The sequence below is a fragment of the Tamandua tetradactyla genome, chromosome 1 (genome assembly GCF_023851605.1).
Source record: "Tamandua tetradactyla isolate mTamTet1 chromosome 1, mTamTet1.pri, whole genome shotgun sequence".
Taxonomy (NCBI): domain Eukaryota; kingdom Metazoa; phylum Chordata; class Mammalia; order Pilosa; family Myrmecophagidae; genus Tamandua; species Tamandua tetradactyla.
The window spans coordinates 88627974-88649376 of NC_135327.1; the positions used below are offsets into that span (position 1 = coordinate 88627974).

A 21403-nucleotide genomic window follows, 5' to 3' on the forward strand; every position below is an offset into this window, starting at 1 on the left:
ATTCTACTCCTAAGTACATGCCTAACAAAAATGCTTACATATGTGTACCAAAAAACATGTGTGAGAATTTTCAGAACAACATTATTCATAATAACCCAAACCTGGAAACAACCCAAATGTCCATCAACAGCAGGATGGGCAAATAAAATATTTGCTACACAATGAAGTAAACTATATATCAATGAAAATGAGCAAACCACAGCTATATACAGCAACATGAGTGAAGCTCATAAGTATAATGTTCAGTATTAAAAGAACCAACCAATGAGCAATACAATTGCATTGTTGAAAACTTAGAAAATAGATAAACAAAGCTAGAATAGCAAAGTATATTTCCAACACTGGGAGACAACTTCTGTTAAAATTTATTTTCTATGCATCAAGATTTTCTTCTACATATTTTTATATTCATGGGTGTATTTTCACTAAAATAAGATCTCATCACACGATCTAATCTATAGCCTACTTTTTTCCCTTAGTGATGGATTTATTAGCAAACATATTTCCAATAAATATATTTCTATCAGATCATGCTTACAAACTCAAAAGATAGTGTTTTATATGTTTACACTAATTTCACAGTAGCGTATTTTATTTTTTATTTTATTTTAATGTTTTTAAAAATTTCAAGTAATATGGACTTTACAAAGTAAAATTCCTACTGTTCAGAGATAACTTTATTCAAATTTTTATTTCATTAATTACAAGTGAGATTAAATAAGTTTTCATATTTTTAATGACCATTTATAGTTCTTCGCTATGAATTGCCTTCTCATAGCCTTTTCCCCTTTGTTTCTATTGTGTTTATTTTTTTGTGATAGACTTGTAAAATCTGATAGGCTTTATATATTGAAAGTATTAATTTAAACTTGTAGTATATGTTACAAATATTTTTCTCAGTTTTGCCATTTGCCTCTCAGTTTTGTTTATGATACATTTTGATGCATAATTTCATTTTTTATGTAGTTACATATCTAAATGTTTTCTTTTGTGGTTTTTGCCTTGGGCTCATGCTTAAAAAGACCTCCCATGTGCCAGATTACATAAATAGTTAACTAAGGTTTCTTCTGATACTTTTATGGCATATTTTATCTTTTTATTTTAAATTCTCCTTCACTTTGTTTTAGCATATGCTGAGAAGTAACATATTAACTTAATATTGTAAATAAAAATATCCAGTCATTACTTTTTGTATAATCCATAATTTCACATTATTTTTTTTAAAGGCTGTCTTCACATACTAAAAATACACATATCTTTCTTTGCATTTGAAGTTGTCTATTCTATTTCAGTGTTCTAGAACTCTGTTACAGATAATGCATTTTTATTTAGATGCAAATTTAGGTTACATTTTAACATCTGGCAGCGTAAGTTTTCCCTCCAATTCCTTCTTTTTAAAAATATTTTTGCTACTCATGTGACTCTGTTCTTTCTGATGAATTTTAGATGTAACTAAAGCATATTTGTTTGCATTTCAGTTGCAACTCCATTGAATGTAGATTAATTTGGGGGTGGGGCTGGAATTGACATCTTTTCAACTGGTACAGAACATGCAGGAACAGAAATGCCAGGTATATGGAGGGGACAATAAGAACCCCAGCTGCACAAATGAAGTATTCATACAGAATCCTGTAGAAGCAAAGAGACAGAGAAGACTGGACTGTTAGTTTGTGGCCAGACTACATTTGGATTTATCTTGGAAGCAGTGCAAAGCATTATAAAGAAAATCAATCTCACAAACATGGTTATCCTAATGAAACTAGAGACACGGAGGTCTAGAGAGTGACTGGAGGCTCCCACAGTGGTTTGGGGAGAAAAGAAATAGAAAGATGGCAAAAATCAGGTCCTGGTGCCTGTTTAGCCATAAAGCATTCAGGTTCAACTGGCAGAGAGAGGCTGCTGCCTGCAACCAAATTCAGGAAGCAGCTTCCAAGTGGCAAGGGAGATGGCCAGCTCATCTGAGGGATCAAACAGACTGAGTGGAAGAGATGGCAACACTTCTACATGGACATTTTCTGAAGGGGGCTGTAGATTTGAAGCTTCCTGAGGACTGCAGCAGACACAGAACCTGGAACACAGGGGACCCTTGAAAAATGTTCCCTGCATTGAACCAAATGATGCCATGTGAGAGCTGAAAGTCATATTGTGAAGGAGCACAAATTTAAGGACAAACCTCAAACCTTGTTGGGTACTACATTTGCAGTATGGGAGGAAAACTAGAGACAGAAAAGGAGGCAAATAAAAACAAAAAGAAAACCCAGAGGGCAGAATGGTTGTGATAATGAGCAAAGAGCTGAGCATAAGGGATCTAAAATGGTGACTCAACATGAACTCAAATGCATGGCTCACATAATGTGGTGGTATATTTAGATGGCCCTTTTTAAAGAAAGGATTTTCAATCACCTTCATATTTAATCACTAGTAACAATTCTGGGGGTGGGAAATGTTGACAGTCTCTCACCTGTCAGGTGTGGTTCTAATTCAGCTAAAATTTGCACAGGACAGTTGAGCCATGTTGCTTGTGTTTAAGGACATCATTTCAGTTATGCACTGAAATGCATAAAAGAGAGTCAGTAAAAGAGAAAAATATCAATTTAAATTGTGTTGTCACAGGGAGGGAAAGGCTAGTCAGTGAAATGTGTGGAGTGCCCACTGGAGTTTGCTGCAGAGAACCCGTCACATGTTAGCTTATCATCCTCATAGCAGGCTATGTCATAGAACAAAGGATACTGAAGGTAGTGAGCAATTTCCAGGGTTTTCGAGGGTAATTTGGACTACATGGGATTTCACCCTTGGCAATCACTTCCAGATTCTAATCTTTTCAGAGATATGACTTCATTCTAGCCATTCTGTGCTTGCACTTGGTCCTTTGCTAGGTTTCATCATATCATTTTATGGCACTTAATTTCCTGCCAGTCCATTATCTGAACCGAATTCAGAGAGTCTAGTGGAAATCTCAGCCAGATCACATCGGTGGAAAGCATGCTGCTGAGACTGACACTCAGGTCTGTTTGCCCACAGATCTTTCCATCACTACTAAAGGGAAAAGAATGTAGTGGCTAAAATAATGAACTATGGTGCCAGACTCTTCACATTTGAATTTTAGTTCTGCCGCTTCCGAGCTGTGTGACCTCAAGCAACACCCGCAATTTCTCTGAGCTTCAGTGGCCCCACCTGTAAAATGAGGATAATATACCTATTCCATAGGTTTCTATTCAGATAATTGTTAAATGAATGTGATACAAGTGAAGAGTGTAGGACAGTGCCTTGCCTATTTTAAGACCTCTTTAAATATCAATGATTAAAACTCCATAGGCAGGTGGGCCACAGAGGCTCAGCAGGCAGAGTTCTCATTTGCCAAGCTGGAGACCCAGGTTCAATTCTCGGTGCCTGCCCATGTAAACAAAACAACTCTATAGTCTTTTCCAGCTGGCTAAGTGGTTAAATAACTTACCCATATATACACACAACTAGTTAGTGGCCAAACCTAGACTCAGAGCTCTTGATTAGTAGTTCAATTTTTTTTTTTAACACAATTTTACTCTTCCTCAAGCATGTGTTTCCAGCTGGCTAAGTGGTTAATTAATTTACCTGTATAGACACAACTAGTAAGTGGCCAAACCTAGCCTCAGGGCTCTCTTGACTAGTAGTTCAATTTTTTTTTAATACAATCATATTCTTCCTCAAGCCTGTGTTTACCCAAAGTAAGACACTATGTCCAATTCAGGCACAAAGACTAATTTGATTTAATTTAGTTTTGTGGGTGCTTTGCATAACATTGTAACATTTGGAATATGTCAGATGTTTATACAGGCACAAGCATATATTGTGTCTGACGGCTGTGTGGCCGATCATGCCCCTAAATGTCGTTCTAGAGCCGCAAGAGGAAGACAGAGCCACCAGAATCAATCAGTGACATAGGTTTTCTTGCGTTGAGGGACCCTGTCACCCAAAGTTAGAGAATCAAACCAATATTGAATATGGTTTATTGGGAGCTTGTTTTGTGCTAGTCTCTTCTAGGCTCTTTGTAGGTAATATCGTTAAAGTGAGTAACAGCATTCCCATTTATAGATAAGAAATATGGGGCTTAGGGAGGTTATATGACTTGTCTCAGGTGAACCTACCAATAAGAAATGGAATAAGAATCCAAATCCAGGCCTATTACCAAAGCCTTTGCTTTCCCCGACCCTATCTGTGCTCCTCTAACCAAGGCTAACAGGATTAAAAGAAGAACTCAAATGATCAGGATTGATAGACAATGAAACATCATGAAAATCACTGTTGTGAACTTTGAAAGGGGGAAACTGGGCCCATTTAACACTGGTTAAGAAAATGCTTTGACAATATACATTCCCCGCCCCCCTTATTTTTCATGTCCCAGAACGAGAGAACAAAGGGTTGGTCCAAATTCATGGCAGGTAAATTTAGAAAAAAATTAAGAAAGTTTTCTTTTTTTTTTTTTTTGGCCTCCTGGCATGAAGTGCCTCTACGGAATTCCAAGTCATGAAACATTGCAGAGTCAAATATCAGGACTGTAGTTTTAACAGCATTTTGGTTAATTTAATGACCAACCAGAGTGCTGGCTGTTGCCTGGGCTAAGATTGGAGTAATCAAATCAGGCTTCAGAGCTTCAGCTGATTTCCACCGAGGCCAAAGAGGAGTTTTCTCTCTCCTACTCTATCATCTGCGACCAGAACCCAAGAAACTAAGGACAGTGCAGGTCCTCCCATTGCCCTCTGGGACACCAGGTTCCCAGCATGACTCACCTGTCACTGACAGCCCATCTGACCCAAGGCAGCAAAACTCAGCTCCCGCAGAGGTAGCTAATCCAGTCATTGAAGGGTTACCCAGTCTGATTCCCCAGCCACAAAGTGAAAACAGAGCAGGGTCTTTGTTTATTGATTTGCCTAGGACCCTCTGACTGGCAAAGGAAGAAAAAAATAACCCGGCACAAAATAAATGTTCGATTTCTTTTATGTAAACAGGATTGAGATCAGCTTGGCTGTACAAAGCAATTCTTTACATGTAAAGGAAAAAATAGCTCCCCTGAGGAGGAGGGAACCCAAGCCCGGCTCAGTTCCCCTCCTCTCCACCTTCCCCCAGCCTTTGCAGCAACCGCTGCTTTTCTGCCAATGAATGTCTTATTCAGGGTCCCTGTGTGGGAGTCACTGCAGGCAGTGAGCTCACCCCACCCCCCGCCCTATCCGAAATGTTTTCTGATCAAGATAAAGGCTATAGGTCTATGCTGAAAGTCCGTATTATTGCAAATTATCTCCATTAAAAGGAAAAAGTTTTATCCAAAAATCTGTCTCCTATTTCTTTCTGTGGGGCTCCAACCAGTCCCAAGCTGCTTTTATGTGGGTTTAGAAGTGGACTAAGGGGGGAACTAAAAATATCCAAAATCTCTTTTGTCCAACATGCAGATGATGGATGGCCATTTGGATGAAAACCCTTTAAATGTGGGTCTCAGAAACTCAGTTCACCTTTTGGGACCAAGGAAGTTATTCTGAGATTGATGTTCCCTCCTTGTTCACGCCGAACTACTAGTGATTTCAGCAAAACAACTGCCAGCTTCAATTATCATATAATTGGACTTTGTTAGGCAGCATATCTATAGGAACGGTTTAGGGAAAAGAAGCATCTAGGGGAACCTTCACCCCAAACTCGAAGCCAACACAGAGGAAGATGCTTAAGTTTCAGAAGCCCTGATTTCCTGTGGAAAAAGAGGCAGCTTTCATTTTCACACAGGTCCCTTTTCCTTCACGCCTCCAAAATGGAGACTAGATGGATTCTTTCCAGAAAACTTTGTGGCCCTTGGGCCAGGGACACCAAGACAACTGGGCCTCAAGAATTTGGAGAGAGAATATCCATCCAAATGTTAGGAAACCATTTCATCTGATAGAAGTTCCCATATTTATTGGGGTACTTTGGTGGAGGGAAGGAAGATAGAAAAAAAGGATTCTTACACCTGACTCATTGGTGCTTCTCTGATTGAGAACCTAATACTTAGGGACGAGGCCCTGAGACCACAGGGAAATCCACTGAGTGACTATGCAGAGGTAGGAATGCTTTTCAAGGATCTACTCAAGAAGCCTTGAAAAATCCTCTTTGAGAACACTTAGAGCTCCCATAAGTACCAAACTGAGACCATAATATACCATCTTTCCCTCCTGATTGCTGGTAGTTTCATCACTCGGTAAGGAATGTTCCAGGAACTGAGCAGCCTGGACTTTCAGGTCAGGATGAGGATAGAGGCATACCCTCCCTACCTAACCCTGCCCTTTCCCAAACACCCTGATGCTCAGCAGAGAAGCAGGAGTAAGGAACACATGAGCAAATCTTACAGGTTCATGTGCAAATGTCCAGGACGCCGCTCATTCAGCTCCCCCAGGCCTTTAGTGAACAGCTCAGCTTTTCTATTTAGCAATGAGATTAACAAAATAAAATGAATGATAGAATTACACAACAGAAATGTGTGTTGCTTAATTACTTGTTCTCATAGGGATGCTGTCTTAGGTTTGCCAAGATGCTATAATAAATACCACAGAATGGGTTGGCTTAAACAAGAATTTATTGGCCCGTGGTTTGGGGTTAGAAGTCTAAAATCAAGGCCTCAGCAAAGCAATGCTTTTCCCTGAGGTGTGCAGTATTCTGATGCTGGCTTGCTGAAATCCTGGGGGTTCCTTGGCTGGGATCTCTGCCTCCCATCACATGGCACGTCCCCTCTTGCAGTTTCCTCTGACTTCTGGCTTCTAGCTGCTCTCCCTGTGGCTTTCTTTCTACAAGGCTCCAGTAATACAGATTAAAGTCTGATCTGCTTCAGTGGGTCATACCTAAATAGGCTCTTAGAAGACCCCAGTCATAATGTAGTTAACACCTGACACCTTAACATACTAGAAGATACTACTTACAAATGGATTCACACCCACAGGAACATGGATTGAGATTGAGAACATATTCTTTCTGGGGTATGTAATTTAATCTACCACAGAAGTATTTATAGCCTGCCTCATTCTACGAAGGATTTGAGGTGGAAAAACTACTCATTTTCAAAGGTCCGGATGAAGCGCTCCATGACTGTTATTCTCTTGACCCAAACTAGAGGATATAAAAAACACAGAACAAGACCTGAGAAGCAATCACCACCAATGCACCAACAGGCCCAATCTAGAAACGCCCCACCTATGGAAAATGCTCTAGTGGTTAAGGGTATTCTGTCATGGCTTTTCTGCCCTAATGCAAACTGTACCTGCCACAGACTGGTACTTCTTTTCATTCACTGTGATATCTGCCTTAACCATGGGCCAGCAGAATATCAGCAAGAGAAAGTTCATTCAAGTTTACCAAAGGAGAATGTGCAATGGTAGTATGGGCATTGGAGGAGGGGATTACTCTCATGCGCTGTATGACACCCACCGTATCCTGTTAAAACACTTCAAAATCTCTAAGGCAATTCTTAGGAGGCAGGCCAATTGGAGTTATAGAACATCTGCATTATAGACTTTTTTTTTAGTATGCATTACATTTTTTTCATTTCAAATCCATCCAGTGATGCAAACTCAATTCATCAAGGGAGGCTGATATTTAGTGAAGATATATAAACTTTATGCCCAGAAGCTATTCTAGACATTTCTTATTCCTAATTTACAAGCAATAAAGCAGAAATTCAGAAATGTTGGCTAATATTCCAGGTCACACTGCTATCAAGAAGTGAAGCCTGGATTTAGATTCATGCCTCTCTTTCCCCAAAGCCCCTGCTCTTCCTACTTTATCACCCATCAAAGCAGAAAGAAAAGTAAACTCACATTTTATGAAGTACCCACCTGGGGCAAGTCAGGCCTTATAGGTTCCCAACTTTAAATCCATTCTCTCATTTAATCCTCATAATAAGGCTAAAAGTGGCATTATTGTCCTCATCTTCAGTAGCTGAAAACAGTGAAGATCAGAAAGGTTAGTTAAATTTATTCATTCCACAAATATTTATTAAGCACCTATCCTGTGTTAGGCACTAATCTAGGCCCAGGAAAATCAGTAGCCAATGAGATCCACAAGCTCCTTGATCTTAATGAAGTTAGTTGAAGGGGAAGGAGGGGTGGAAGAGATAAGCAGTAAACAAGAGAATGAGAAAACTCCAAACCATGATGCATGTTATGAAGACAATAAAATAATGTAAAGGTACAGAAAGTGACTCGGGAAATAACTCCAGACAGAGAGTCAGGAATGCTCCCTTGAAGGAAATGACATTTGAGTGAGGCCTAAATTATAAAATAAAGACTGTCTGATACAAAAGATCAGACCATAAAAGATACCACTGCACACCCTCTAGGATGGCTAAAATATAAAAGGCTGATGATACCTAATATGATGAGAATTTATACGCATATATCACTGGTGGAAGTGTAAAATGGCACAACTCTTTTGGGACACTGTCTGGCAGCATCATATAAACATAGCCCTATCCTGTGACCCTACAGTCCTATGCCTAGGTTGCTACTTAAGACAAAGGAAGTCTTATGTTCACAAAGTCTTGCAACAAGAATATTCACAGCAGTTTGAAAATTCATGAAGCTTATTCCTAGTAGCCCCAGACCGTCAACAATCCAAACAATATTAAGCAGGAGAACAGATACATACACTGTGGTATATTCATGCAAGGGAATTCTGCTCAGCAATAAACAGGAACGAATTACTGATACATAGAACAACATAGATGAATCTCAAAGGCATTATGCTGTGAGTAATAAATGAATACATAATATCTGATTGCATTCTATGACTTTCCAGAAGAGGCAAAAAGAATGTATGGTGATAGCAGTAAGAACAGTGGTGCCTGTAGGGTGATGGGGTGCTGACTAAAAAGAGGCTCGAGGAAACTTTCAGCAAGGAATGAATTTTCTATTTCTTCATTTGGGTAGAAGTTACATTGGGAAAAAAATTTACACTTAAAATCTATACTTTTTACACTATACAAAAGGGGAAAAAAAGGAAAACAGAAAAACCAGAGGAAGGAGAGTTGCAGGTAAAGAGTCAGTGAGGGCAAAGGCACCAGGATGGGCACAATCTTAGCATGTTCCAGGAACCAAAAGGCTTCTAGGTGTGGGTGAAGAAGAGTGTGTAAAGGGGAATGGGTTAGGAGATGGATTTGGGAGTTTGGTCAGAACCTGACCGTGTAAAGTTATATAGGTCATTGTAAGGAACATGGAATGAAAGAAACGAGGAACCCAACAGATTTTAAGCAGAAAAATGATACAATCTGATTTATGTTTTCAAATGATCCCTCTGGCTACTGGTTGAAGAACAAAAATCAAAATAGGTGACGAGCCAGGAAGCTACTGCAGTAACCCAAAGAGAGACGGTGGACGCTTGGGACTAAGGTAATGGGAGTGCATACGGAAAGAAATGAGTAGAGCCAAGGTATGTTTTAGAGGAAGAGCCAGTACTGATAGTTAAAATAGCAACTGCCGGTCAGCACTGGGTTTGCTAATATCTAGAGGCTCCCCCATCCATTCTTCCTGTGCTAGGCATTAATTGCTTGGTTCTTAGCCCATGGGAAAGGACAGAGGATGGGGATTCCATGGGAGGGACAGGGGTTTTGAGCTGGTGAGTTAGAGGTCCTCAGGTGGTTTGTGGAAGAGACTATTTACCAACTTGTCTGGAAGGATTTCAACATATTAACAGTCGATACGACCACTTTGGTGGGTACAAGCCCAAGGCCAGCTCTGAGGAAACTGAACAGAAATGAACATGGTGAGATGCTGGGCAAAAAAAAGAGAGTAATCAGTGCATACCATACGTGCTTGTCTTGGACAATTGGATAGAGAGTGATGCCATTTCTTGAAAAAGGAAAGAATGAGGGAGACAAGATTTGGGTGAGAAAATCATAGTTCTAGGGTTATGGAATTAGTTCATGGTGGAGTACCTATAATACTCAGATTTCAGAACCAAGTTAGGGATACAAGGTTGCAAAGAAGCATAAGACATCATTCCTAAAGTCACAGCTCCATGTCCCCAGTAAGTTGAAAGCAGAACATGAAACATGGCTGAAAATAACTTGAAGGCTGTCCTAAATCTCTTCATCTTCTACATACTCTTTGGCCAATTAAGCAACCACACAAATCAATACTGTACCATAAACCTTTAAGTCCCAGCTTCAAGTCCCAATCCAAGTTATAGCAGCAGAGAGAATACAGGAAGAGCCCCAGAAAGACTCAGGGAGAAACGTCCTTTTGAACTTGAGCCTTTCATTTGCTTGGCACAGCCTCAAATTGCATCAGTCATTGGTCTTTGGCCATCTGTGTTACAATCTTCTTATCTCATGTGGTAGGAAAGGAGTCAACATGGTCTGGTGTTTGCCGTGCTAGGTTTCTGGCTCCTGATGCACACTTGGTGAGTGGTTTTGGATAAGATATGGAACTTCATCAAAATGCAAATCTATGGTTGTCTGCCTTTTCTGAGGAGTATAAAGGATCAGAATAGGCTACACCACTCTGAACAACAAGGTCGACGATGTTGCTGAGGCACTATAAAAGGTCTTTGCACTCACTCTTTAAATGAGCCCAGAATATTTTCTGCAATGCATGGATAGTAATGGTGAAGAAAGAGCTATGCCAATTATTGCCTGGGGGGTATGTGGGGGGGGGGGGGTTGGGGGAGATGGTTTTTATAGATGATTTTACTGTTTTAATTTAGAGCTATCAATTTAATCAGGGACAAATAACAGTTTGGGGGATACTTAGCAGAGTGTGCTTTTAAATGATAGCTATTGTGAGTCTAATGTGTGCCGAGGCCTGTGAAAGATGTTTTTCTCCTCTAATTCTCCGTATAACCCTGCAGCATAAGATTGTACCCCTATTCTACATACGAGGAGAATGAAATTAAGAAGGAACTTGTCAAAGTTCATTCAGCAAGTCGAAGAACCAAAAATTGAATGCCAAGTTGTTGAACTCCCAAGCCCATGCTCATTTATACCTCCCCACACTGCAGAGGGCAGAACATTTTTGTCTAAATTACTTTTTCATCATGATCAAATTCGTTTGCCATTTTAGGCCCTTCTCTGTGAAGGGAAGGCTGTATTAGAGGATCTCTGAGGACCCCATGAACTCTATTTCTGCCAGAGGTTTAATGTAATTTTTAAGCCAAGGTGGGGCTGCTTGAAAAAAACAGCAGAGAGGGGGAAAATGGCCATTATAGGTTCACCTTTGGTATATTTCTGAATTAACTGACTTAATTTTTCCATTTCAAGAAATAGATCTGTACCAAGCCACCACTTACTTCTCTCCATGTATGTGCCGTATACCTGAGGGATGCACTTATGACTAAACAAAAAAAAGACGAAGATTAATAATAAGGCCTTTGAGAAAAAGCAGGGATATAACTACATTGTTAACTTGAATAAGGTTATCACTCTTCTATGAAACTATTCTTTCAAAAATGGTGTTCTCTAAATTCTAAGCAGAGAAATGAAATCCAAGATAAGTGATCAGGAATGGGTTGGGCCCCTCATGCTCTACAGTTTCCTACCTTTGATGAGAAGAACCCAATATCTCACTAGACCCTGAAATGCAAAGTGGTGCCAGGAGGATTGGTGCCAAAATTCTCAAATCAATATTGGCAGAACATTTGATCTGTACTAGGCACATGCTAAACTTTAGAAAAATGGCTAAGAAATAGTCCTTGCCCTCAGAGTCATTGGTCTTGTCTGGAGAGCTCTGTTTTCCAGAAATACCTGACCAATGATGTTCCTACTCTTGGCATGAAAGGAAAAATGACCCCAACACTCAGTTGTGCCTAATTCTCATTCTGTAGTTGTACCTCTCTGTCTTTCTGTCTCTGTCTATCTCTCTGACTCTCTATCTCTCTCAAAACCTCTATAACCCATCCTCAACAAGAGTGACCTAAAGATGATCTTGACTCATAATAAAGAAATAACTCATTTGAAAATATTTGTAATGTATTGGTAATGAGAGACTTGCAATCACCTCCTCGTGCACTGATGCAGCAGTATGTTGAACTCAACATGAGGTTGAGAGTCATTAGTCTGGTAGGAACTGAGATTCTGATTCAAGCTGTGGTCCTTGCTGTGCAGGTTGTGCACTGCACAACTCCAGAGGGGACCATCCGTGTGGCTCATGATGTGCATGATGCAAGTTATGTAATGAGAAGTCTGCCCAGGTTGGCCTTTGGAACCAGCTGAGAACCCCCTACATGCTCGTTTTTCTCAGGCTAAGCTCCTACTGGACAATCTAGGTAGACCATTTCTGCAAGGGAGCCCCTAACCTAACCTAAGAATCTGGGGGAAGAAAAGAAAGATAGGAATGCTGGTTTCCATTCTAATTTGTCCTCAGAACTACCTGGTTTAAATTGGGATCTTTAATATGGAGAATGATCCACAGCAAGAGGAGGGAGAATTAAAGTTGAGAACGTGTGTCTCTACCTCCTTGCTTTCTGATGTCAAAGGGCTCCAAACCCTTGGACAAATCACATGGAAACAACACTATAGCAGAGCACTCCCAAGAGATCTAGCAAGTATGGGGACCCTGGGAGTTCTGAGGTGGGTGCAGGATCCATTTCCATCCCTTCTCTGCTAACAATGGGTGATATGGGAAAGAGCCAGTGCCAAGAGGCTGAGAAGGACACAGAATGTCTTGATTTTCTCATGGGTTTTCCTGTCCATTAGACCTCTTTTTCTCTCTCCTTCATTTTTTAAATGCAATCTTATTGAGATATATTCACTTATCATTTAATCATCCAAAGTGTATAATCACTGGTTCACAGTATGATCACATAGCTGTGCATTCATCACCACATCAAATTTAGAACATTTTCATTACTTCAAGAAAAAAAGAGAAAATATAAATCTCCTTTTTGTTTTTTTGGTGTGGGCAGGCTCCAGGAAATCTTCATTTTTGAAAGACAGTTTTGCCAGATAGTTTCTTCAGACTCTGCTCACTTTTTTCTTTTTTTTTCTCTCTTCTCCTCAGACTGACTAATTTCAATATTCTTATCTTCTTATTATCTGATTCTTTATTCTACTAGTTCTAATCTGCTCTTGCTGAAGAAATTTTAATTTCTGTTCCTGAGGTCTTCAGTTCTGTTTGGTTCCTTTTCAAAATTTCCATTCTTTCAATTGCTATTCTTTTTTCATTCACCTGCCATTTTCCTGATTTCCTTTAGTTTTTTTTTGTCCCTGTTTTCCTTTAACTCTGAGCATGTTTGGGACAATTTTTTTTTTGTATGCTGTATGGTGAAGTCACATTTCATTCTTTTTCCATGTCAGTATCCGGTTATTGCAGCACCATTTATTGAATTTTTTGTTTGTTTTTGTTGGTTTCTTTGTTTGCTTGGGAAGTGCATAGGCCAGGATTTGCATCTGGGTCTCCTGCTTGGCAGGCAAGAATTCTACCACTGAACTAACCTTGCACCCCCCAGGACAGTTTTTAGAGAAGTCTTTGTCTAGTATGTTTCAGATTTGGTCCTCCTCATTGACTGTTGCTATTGCTTCAATTTTCTACTTTGCCTAGACTATAACCTTGTACAGGGTGGTGGACTCCTTCCTTTCAAGTAAGAAGTAACTTAAGTCTTAACCTTCTAACCTGGCCCACATTCCCCCCACCCCTGTCCTCACCCCCGAAATAACATATGATAATGAAGGACTCAACATGCCTTCATCTGGGGTTGGTCAAGTATGAGGCTTACCTGATTGGTCCCCTCTAAGGGCCGTTAAATACACAAATGAAAGATTCAGCATAGATTCATCTGTGATTGGTCAAAGGCAAATGAATAATTATGATAATAAGGTACAGAAAATTCACTCTTTAATTGATTAGTTTCTGAGACTAGATTGTAACTCCTAAGTAGCCAGTCAATGGTGAACGGGGGAGGGACTCCTTTGCATTAGAGACAAAGACAAAGGACCCTGCACTTGCATGCTTTGCACTTGCTCACCCCTTATTCCTGTGAGTGCTCTTTCTCATGAGAAAGAAATAAAAGAACTTCTGCCATACTGCGTGAGTGTCCAAAGAACTAATTTGAGCTAGCAATGCTGAGCTGGCGATGCTGAACTGGTAACGCTGAGCTGGTAATGCTACTCCATATAGCCTCCTATTTTTTTAATGTTTGTGACCTTTCATTGAAACCTGGACATTTTTTGTTCCAATTGTAGTATATGTGCTGCTGAAGCGAGCACTGACACATGGACATTTTTGATATTTGGAATTTAGACTCTGAGGCATCTATCCTTAAGCTTGTATCCAACTAGTGCTATGACAGAGCTTTTCTGGAATGCCAGGAGCTACCAAAAACAAACAAATGAAACACCTTTTTCAGTCTTTGCAGAGTGAGGGGTACCAGTGCTCTCCTTCAGGTCTTATCCGTACAATGAGTTTAGAGAATAGCTCTAGACCAAAGCATAAAGGCCTCCTTTCTGCTCAAGCATCTTCTCATGGTCTTGCCTTTGGGACCCTAGGAATTCATAGTCTGTAGGGTTCCAAATTTCTCCTCTTCCCTAAATTAGTTTTTAGTACCGCACTGTTAAGTCCCATAGATAGCAATCCCTTACCCCAGGCATGTGACTTAAATGACTTCCCACAGAATCTGTAGGAGAGCTCTTTAGCTGTTTTTTGTATATGGAGTAAATTCTAAGACAGTGAGTCTCAGGCCACCATCAGACACATTGGGCCAGACGAACATGCTCAAGTATGTGTATGAGGGTTATGCTGCTCCCTCTGGATCAGGGATTGGCGCTAGGAGGGGGCTGGGTCTGAGTTAAGTTTGTAAGGGGGTGGAGAAAGGGCCTAGCCTTAGTGGTATGTGATTCCTTTTTTGTTTTTTAATTTTTATTAATATAACCAATCAACATACATGAACATTCTTTTTTTCACATAGGTGTATATTCCTCACCATGATTATTTCTCAGAACATTTGCATCAATTCAGAAAAAGAAATAAGAAGAAAACAAAAAAAAATTCCCCTTACCCCTCCCTTTCATTGATCACTAGCATTTCAATTTACTAAATTTATTTTATCATTTGTTCCCCCTAGTATTTATTTATTTTTAATCCATATGTTTTACTTGTCTGTCCATAAGGTAGTTAAAAGAAGCACCAGACACAAGGTTTTCACAATCACACATTCACATTGCGAAAGCTATATCATTATATAATCAACTTCAAGAAACATGGCTACTGGAACACAGTTCTACATTTTCAGGCAGTTCCCTCCAGCCTCTTTGTCATACCTAACTAAAAACGTGATATCTATTTAATGCATAAGAATGACCTCCAGGATAATCTCTCAGCCATTGACACTTTATTTTGTCTCATTTCTCTCTTCCTTTTTTCGGTCAAGAAGGTTTTCTCAATCCCTTTGTGCTGAGTCCCAGCTCATTCTAGGATTTCTGTCCCACATTGCCAGGAAGGTCCATATCCCTGGAGTCATGTCCCACGTAGAGAGGGGGAGGGTGGTGAGTTTACTTGTTGTGTTGGCTGAGAGAGAGAGGCCACATCTAAGCAACAGAAGAGGTTCTATCTTTTGTGGGGCTAAGTTTCATATAAACAAACCCCAAGATTGGGGTCTCAGCCTATTACTTTGGTTGTCTCCACTGCTTGTGAGAATATCAAGAATTCTCTACTTGGGGAAGTTGAATTTTCTTCCTTTCTCACCATTCCCCGAGGGGATTTTGCAAGGTATGTGATTCTATTGCTTATAAGTGAACCTTTTCTTGATTTGCCCCTCACCTGGTTCCTGCAGTCATTTAGTTGCTTTCTGGAGTTTTTAGGATGACATTTCTGCCAGTTCTTGTTGGTTGTTCAGATCTTCTGTTGAGGAAATGGAACCTTTAAGCATTTCACACTGCCATCTTGACTGGGGTGGACCTTACTGATCCAGGGTTTCTTTGGGGGGATGATAAAAATGATTGTGGTAATGGTTGCACAATTCCTGACCCTGCAGTGGGGGAGGGCAGAGCTAAGGGAACATTAGCCTGAGGTTTCTCCTCATTTTGATTGAAGAAGGATTTGACTTTTTTGGATGCAGCATCCACTTCCTTAGTCACCTTGACTTCTTCACCAGCAAAATCAAACACCATGGTGATTTTAACCTTTTCTTTGTCTTTAGGTTTCTCTAGCTCTCCTACTCTGACCAACAATTTGCTTGAATTCACCTCTCCTGTCTCTTCTTTTCTCTTAATTTGTGTAGTTGGAGGCACTTTTAATTTTGGTCCCACATTATTGAGGAAGTTGGTCCAGAGTTCATCCTCCTTCTTTTTTCTTGCATCCTCTGACCCAGTGCCTTCTTCCTGCTTTGCAGCTGTCTTCCTCCTCACTGCTACATTCTCCAGAGTCTGCCTTGGAATCCTCCTCTTCCACACCTTCTAATGAGAGACCACCTTGCTTTCTTTTCCTGGCTGGAATCCTCTGAGACTTTCTTTTTTTTCCCCTTTGGTTTTCTGTGTCTGCTCTTCACCATCCACTTCATCTTCCTTAACTAATCCATTTATATCATCCTCACTACAGTCTTCACCTGAAGGCACGTAGTCCTCATCCTCCGAGGTGGGGAAGTCTTCAGAGTCAAATTCCTCCATTTTGCTGCCACCCAGCCCACAGGAGCACAACAGCTGTGCCCAGTGGCAAAGAGCAACCTGTTGGGCATGGAGTCATTAAGGATTCTATTTAGGACAGTGAGTCAAAGCTTAACAGATTTATTGAGGGGAGAAAGCAGGGAGAAAGTAGGTGGGAGTGAGCAAAAGGAAAGAAAATGACTCCAGCTCTCTTTCTGAGAGCTTGCAGGTTAAAGGAAAAACTGTGCCAGGAGGGGAGAGTTATCAAGCAGGACAGGTCTTGACCACATGGCTGTTTATTTTCTTCGGATAGGTGTGGTGCCTTCTGAAGGTTGTGGCACCAGCTTGCCTGGGGATCTTGCCATCACATCTGGTTCTGCAAAAGAAGCTGAGGGGCCCCTTGGATAAAAAAATCCCTTTTATATGTGAAGTTCTTTTTCTGAGACCTGACACAAAGGAGAAATCATACAGCTGTGGCAGCAGAGGTTAAGAAGGCAAGTCCCTAGACCTCCTTTTTTTTTTTTTTTAATTTTTTAACTATTCTTTTAATTGTATAATATAGCATATATATATATATATGTATATATATATATGAAGCAAAGAAAGAAAAAAGCAATAGTTTTCAAAGTACTTTTCAACAAGTAGTTACAGGACAGATCTCAGAGTTTGTCATGGGTTACCATACCATCATCTCAGATTTTTTCCTTCTAGTTGCTCCAGAGCATTGTAGGCTAGGAAGAATAAATATTTTTTATCATCACAGTCGACTTTTTTTTTCCTTGTGAAAAATAACATATATACAAAAAGCAATAAATTTTGAAGCACAGCGCAACAATTAGTTGTAGAACAGATTTCAGAGTTTGGTATGGGTTACAGTTCCACAGTTTTAGGTTTTTACTTCTAGCTGCTCTAAGATACTGCAGACCAAAAGAACTATCAATGTAATGATTCAGCAACCATACTCATTTGTTAAACCCTACCTTCTCTGTATAACTCCACCATCGCCCTTGATCTTTCTCCCACTCTTCAGGGGTATTTGGGCTATGCCCATTCTAATTTTTTCATATTGGAAGGTGGGCCCTAGACCTCTTTTTTTAGAAGATGTATTAAGAGGATATTAAGAGGATATATAACTGTGGTACAAGGGGCTGACCCATGGGAAATTTCTCCCTCCAATAAGGAGTTAAGAGAAGTGTGAAAGCCACCCATTTCTTCCCCACCATAAATGAGCCCAGATGTTTTGGGCAACATCCTCGATATATCCTCATTGGAGTTCCCACACGGAAAAAGGTTGTTAGAAGTAAGTGTTCCTCCCTGCCTGAGAAAACTTCCCAGAAGTCATGGCCATTTCCATTTTCTGCAATGAGCTGCTCCAAAGTTATTTCAATATGGAAAACGGCAGGAAGATGGATTAACTCTGTTAACAGGGAGTCTTCAAATCCTGCCATTTACTGAGTAAAGAAACGTGTGCCTGTCATGGGTGGCTGATAAGGGAAGTGGACACAGGATAAACTTCAGCCCAGCCAGCTGACAAAGCTCAAATGCAGCTTTTGAAAAAAAAAAAAACCCTACAGCTACTAGTGGGCCAGTGCTTTAGAAAAGCAAAAACTGTGGGCTTTGTTCGACCACCAGAACAGGCTATTACTGTCAGTAGGAGTTTGTGATTCTAAGCTGCTGCTGCCTTCTGCAGAGATAACAGGACCAAAAAGTATATCTTATAAAACAGTTTACTTATAGTGTATCACAAAAGTGGTCTTTCACTTTCAATTCCTCACCTCTTTAGTTCAAGGAGCTGATCATGATTTTAACTAATGGACTTCCTAATGAATATTTCAGAATGGGATAATTCCTAACACTTACTGGAGCATTTAGTCTGGATAAGAGTTATACTTGCATGACCTTGTTTGATTTTCACAGCATTCGGTGTAATAAGCATAACATTTTCTAGATGACAAAACTGAAGTACAGTGAGGTAGACGCCTTCCTGAAGAGCACATCACTAGCAGGTGGTAGCGCTGGGACTCAGCTTCCAGCCAGAGGAATCTGATTCCAGGGCCGAATCCTCCTCTGTGAAGTGCACTGCCTCTCCTATCCCTTTGTCGTCCTAAGGGAAAAGCCTTATTGAGAGAAGTGTCACAGCTAGCAAAGGTCTTGGAAATCTTGCCTGGATTATTGGTTTAGAGAAGCACAAGCTGTGCATGCCCCAATGCAATGAGATAATAACAATGACACTAAAAGTGCCTCTTTTGGGGAGTCTCTGTTGTCTACACTTGTTGTCTTTCAAAGGATTGTCCACTTTGCTTGTCCTTATCTTATCTTGGCTAATCAGCCATATTTCACTTTTCTCTGGCTTCTATACAAATCCCCTCAAAGCCCTCACCAGCTAGATAAGCCTCCAGAGTTTGTCTCCTTGCCCTTAGTCACAATTCCCTTATGTTGAAATTCTGCCAGGAAGAATTCTTGCTCACAAAGATGCAAGCATTCTATGTGCATAGTGTTTATTTAGGCTGTTCTCCAAATGGTTCTGGGCCTTTCCCAATCCAGCTGTAAGGTAGGACTGTACTTCCTGGTTTCCTGGTGATTGGTGAGACCAATGGTTAGTTCTGGGCAATGAATTGAGAGTAGAAGAGATGAGCTTCACTCCTAAGCTGGAATCTTTACTTACAAATGAAAGTGATTAGCTTGGATGTGGGGGTTTTGACAGAGTTTTGGTCACTAACAAAGGCAAGTACACAGCTGGCTCAAGGACAGTGTATACCATTTTTCATCACCAAAAAAAAAAAAAAGGAAGTCTTGGTAACAAGTTGCTCCAAAAGGGCTAGATGTCACTAGGCAGACATCTGAAGATAGTGACTGGTTCTCCTCCACATTTGGGCCAATCTAAGGACTTATCTATTCAAGGCAATGTACACTTGTTGAGTGCTGCTTTCTAAAAGGCACTGATGGTCCAGGGGAATCAATCATCCAATGGTACAGAGATTTACAATGAAACATGTTGTTTTGGTGTCATTTGTTTTGTAACAACTATTCCCCTCATTGCACTGAAAATTAAATGAAAACTGTTACCGAAGAGCAATTTTGGATCATCTAGGTACATTTTCCAAGTGGTCATTATTTTTAAAAGCCATGGAAACACTATATATTTTATATGCATAGTAGCATCGTTATCTTCCTTGGGTTTAAGTAACTTATTTCTATATTCATTCATTCAAGAAACCTTTCACTGAACACCTAACATGCCCTTGCTGGGCACTAAGATTGCTAAATAATAGCCTACTGTAGAGTTCACCATCCCATTGGGATAACACACTCTATATCAGGCAAGGTTGGCTGGGTTATGCTGCCATCATAAGCAATCCTAACATCTCATTGGCCAAAACTAGCAGAGGTTCTTGCTCATGTTAAATGTCCATTGTGGGTTAGTAGACAACCAGGTAAATGGAGAAGACACTATTTTTGACATTGCCAGGCACCAAACTAGAAGAGAAATAACATCTGAAGAGTCTTGCAGGGCATCTAAATCTTCCAGCCTAGAAGTAACGCTCATCTCTTCCATTGTCTGGAAACAGCCGCTGGTCCCACCCAACCACAAGGAAATCAGGAAGTGCAATACTACCTTAGAGCTGGATTGGAATTGACCCTGAAACATTTGGAGATCATCCCAAATAAATACTATGCACATGGTAGTAGGTAAGAGTGATGCAATGTGAGAAGATCTATAATAAAGAAATGGAAAAAAGAGAGAGCAATAAACTGACCAACTTCTTGGAGTATCACAAAAGGTTATTTATTGTAAGAGGTGATATCTGAGTTTAGCCTTGAGAGATGACAAGTTGTTTTTCTGGGGAACAAGGATATTAGCATTCTAAGAGAAACAGCACTGTAAAAGCAGGGAACAGATAACCCCTGGCACTTGAGGGGAGCGGAGGGAAAACTGAAGCATCAAGTCTTGGAAGGGCAGAGAGGAGGAGACGCCAGTAAGGGGACAGTGATGAAGGGCATTTATCTTTCTTATGGCAACAGGGAGTTAACAAGGATTGTCCAGCAGGGGAGTGTCCTACAAGGAGTGTTATGACTAGGTTGTTTGTTTGTTTTAGGAAGGTAGCAGAGAGGAAGCATAGATGCCAGAACTGGAATAGAGAGGAAACTGCAGGCAGGGATTGCTGTGAGGAAGCTGTGGCTGTACTGTGGGTAAGAGACGTGAGCCCCGCCTCAGGCATGGGTTGGGGGTCTGAGCTTTAAGATGCATTTCCATAGAAGAACTGATAAAATGGTGAACAGCTGAATGAGGAGGGATGTTGACACTTCAAGGCAGCTAGTTTGAGCCCTGAGGTAAATGCTGACACTGCTTCCTAAAACAGGGATTATGCCTCAAAGAGGAAACAGTTTGAATCCAGAAGGTGACTAGTTCAGGATTGGACATGTTGCATTTGAGGTGGCTATAGAAGGTCAGGTGGAAAGATCCTCAGGAATATAGGGTCCAGGAGTCTAAATTCCTTAGGTGATATAAATTCAGGATTAATTTAATTTGGAATTAATGCATGTAGGCCACTGAGCCAGGTAATACAGTATCTCCGAGAGAAAACTGAGGGGTAAATGAAAATATATAGAAACATTCTGAAGTAAAACACTGTTAGCCACTATGTTAAAAAAATAAATAAATAAAATAAAACCATGTACAATAAAAGCTCCTGGGCAAAGGAATTAGGAACATCTCATCCATCCAAATGCCCTGAGAAAATTACTTCCAAAATTTCAGTTAATGTCTACCCCCATCAAAGCAAAAATTCTTGCCTATGGAAATGTTGATAATTTAGACCAAGCAGATGTATATGTTTCAGTCAGAAC

General features: G+C 40.4%; 1 pseudogene; it reads right to left on the minus strand.

Annotated features, from left to right (window-relative positions):
• The window catches only part of LOC143681001 (craniofacial development protein 1-like), a 102344-nt pseudogene extending 85765 nt beyond the window's left edge, over positions 1-16579 (minus strand).
• Positions 16580-21403: the final 4824 nt, after the last annotated feature.